This window comes from Mizuhopecten yessoensis, unplaced genomic scaffold, assembly GCF_002113885.1.
Source record: "Mizuhopecten yessoensis strain PY_sf001 unplaced genomic scaffold, ASM211388v2 hete_36117564, whole genome shotgun sequence".
Taxonomy (NCBI): Eukaryota; Metazoa; Mollusca; class Bivalvia; order Pectinida; family Pectinidae; genus Mizuhopecten; species Mizuhopecten yessoensis.
This window is the reverse complement of record NW_018484191.1, coordinates 1-2965: the sequence shown is the minus strand read 5'-3', so window position 1 is coordinate 2965 and position 2965 is coordinate 1. Positions and strand designations below refer to the sequence as shown.

General features: G+C 32.8%; 1 long non-coding RNA gene across 1 annotated transcript; it reads right to left on the bottom strand.

Moving 5' to 3' along the window:
• Positions 1-205: 205 nt before the first annotated feature.
• LOC110444410 lies at positions 206-2511 on the bottom strand. The gene is made up of 3 exons (XR_002462241.1): positions 2339-2511; positions 1447-1579; positions 206-355 (listed from the first exon to the last, which is right to left on the bottom strand). It is a non-coding gene; the product is annotated as an uncharacterized LOC110444410 (long non-coding RNA).
• Between the last annotated feature and the right edge of the window lie 454 nt (positions 2512-2965).

Genomic DNA, 2965 nt, shown 5'->3' with positions numbered 1-2965 from the left:
TTTTATATAACATTGCATATGTGCTCTATATACAATGTATTGTCGTTTCATTGTAATTCTTAAATATCAATTTAAAATACATTTCTGAATAATTGCAGTCATGTGGTAGAATAATAGTCAGAAAATAATATGTTTAACAACAAAACCAAACAAGAAAAAAAATCGAACATTGAATCTGGATGCGTGTTTTTGAGACTTACGTCGTCCTCTTCTTGATTGTATAGCTGGAGGTAGTGGATGACGCCCTATCGGGAGATACCTTCTCTGATATTTCTCTGTACAGGAAGTCCACGTGGTCTGACGGATTGGAACCGGGATCAGCATCATGTACCTCCACCTTCAGTTTCACTGATCCCTGTTTGGTGGAATAATAGGTCAGACTAACAAAATTACAAATGGCGGATAATGATTTGTAAATAAAACGTTACTTAAGGATATATGCTTCTTCGATATGACGTGAATACAATTCCACAAGAAAGCATGTAGCATATCATGTAACAGTCAATAAACTAATGACGAACAGGAATATTTTATAAGCATTGATAAAACTTATAAATAACACTGTCGTATAATATAATGATTATAAGTCACTTTTATACAGAAAACTTTATCACATATTGTTTTGAAGGTTTACCTTTTACTTTATTTTCAAGACCGACTGGTTCTCCTTCTCGACCCAAATGTGAAAATATGATATTAATTAAACATAATTATTCTATTGAATATAAATAATTAGGTACATGCTCATAGTTTGAACTATTCAGATCATACACCTTCACATACATTGTGATATTATGCCCAAGTCAATTGACATACATTTATCTTACCTGTAATTGACTATATGTATTTGATACTAACGCTACCTGTCGTTGTAGCCTCGGGCAACTACATATTAATCTGTCTTCTGGGCCATAATTGAGGTCAGATATGAACATGGTTTGACACATGCTGATTTCGATCATAAATCAGCATATTGAACAAGCCCTTTTTAATGTGATATCAATATAAGATGTGTGTATACAGTGAAAGAAGATAATATTTTTTTTTTTTTTTTTAGGATTAGTTTTTGCCTTCTTGCACAGTAATAAATGTAAAGCCTTTTTTTCCCAGTAGTATATTAGCTTATATACATCTTTCGTTTGGGATTTTATTTGCTTTATTTAGAAGCCATGTCGATATCAGTCACGATTTGTGAATATCATACAACAGATTCCAACATTATCGTTTACAATAGAGGCAGAGCAATCTTTTATTTTCAATTTTCTAGACAATCAACTGGAATTCTTTTTAATGATCTTTTGTGAAATATTTTCAGGAAAAATGCAGAACAAATATAGCATCCTACGATTAAAAACAATTGGTTTGGTGCTTAAATGACCTCAATGTATTAATTATATTTGTAATCATAGATAATTCTTCATAATCGTTCAGAATCATATAACATACCGGCCAGGATTTCATTCGGAAAAACATTGGATTTTTCACTCCTCCAAAGGATGATCCGAATGTAATTGTGTCAGCATCTGGTATTTCCGATGATTTGAATCTTCCAAAGGGACAATCCCGTATGTTGTTTGCTCTAAAAATCAAACACAAGAAAAAAACTTGTAAATAATGAATCATTGCGTCGTGGTTTATTGTAAATTCAAAACGTTAACCAATAATCAACAATATATTATCAAACTTTCAATCTAGTACATGTGAACATTTTGTCATCAAAACCATAGCAACATTCACTTTCAGCTTTATGTTTGTAAATTCGGCATTCCAAACTTCGTATGGAACAATTATTATAGCTAATTGCGAAATGAAAAGTAGATCCTGAAGTTTGAATTATCAATACATATATTGGATTAGATTCTTATCTTTATATTCGCCTGTTTGTACATATGCATATTTCGGTTGAATGAGACGTTATACCAACCTTTTCACTATGAGACGATATTTTAAGGTTTTGCCTAATCACTTGTGTGATTTGCAAGTGTTCACTATTAGATTATATTTTAGGATTACTTTATTTTAAGTTTCATTAAAAAAAAAAAAAAAAGTTAAAGTTTAAGTTTAAAAAATTTAAGTTTCATTGACTGTGATGATACCATATACGGCATAGTTATAATGTTATCTAAAATTGCTGTCATTCATGTATATGTGTTTTGGTGCAAGGCCATATTGTAAATTAGACAATGTCTAAATATGTATCCCTGGTTAAAAAAGGATATTATTATTATCATTATTATTACCAAGAAACGTGTATTGCGTCAGATGTTGAACCAACCCTTTGACTTACAAGACATGGAGATTGCATATGAGATGATGTGCCAATATATATTGTACCTACCCGGTCGCCTTATCAAGACAAATGTTAAACTTGTGATCACACGCTGAGAAACAGAACACAGATCTGCCATCACAACACTCGCCATTGCTTCCTTCCCCCTCTGAGTTCTTGTAGTGGACGAACTTCACCTCGAGGGTCACCCCAGCCGTGATGGTCTGAAAAACAGTCAGTTAAATGTATTATATTGCCCCGAGCCAGCAATACGATTGGGCAAACGTTAAGAAAGCTCATATATAGATATAACCTATTTTTAACAGAATGTGACGAGGGAAGCTGCAATAAAGGGGAACACAGACAAACATTTAAGTGGTAACGTCACGCTACCACAATTGGTACAAATTTAATTTTAAAATACAATTCGAACACTTTTCTGACCGTGTACCAATTAGGGTAGTGTACCAATTGTGGTAGCGTGACGTTATGTTGCAAGTAGCAGTATTTCAAGTGGTTTGAGTTCAAAATATGTTGTTTATGACGCTGTGGCATACCTCCATCAGTAGTAAAGAAGGAACTCGGTAGCTGAACTATTTTCCACTTCATGATAAAGAAGCATGTAAATATATATATATATTGTAATTATAGACCTGGTACACAGCATTGAGCCATGTAACGCCACATTCAACTATT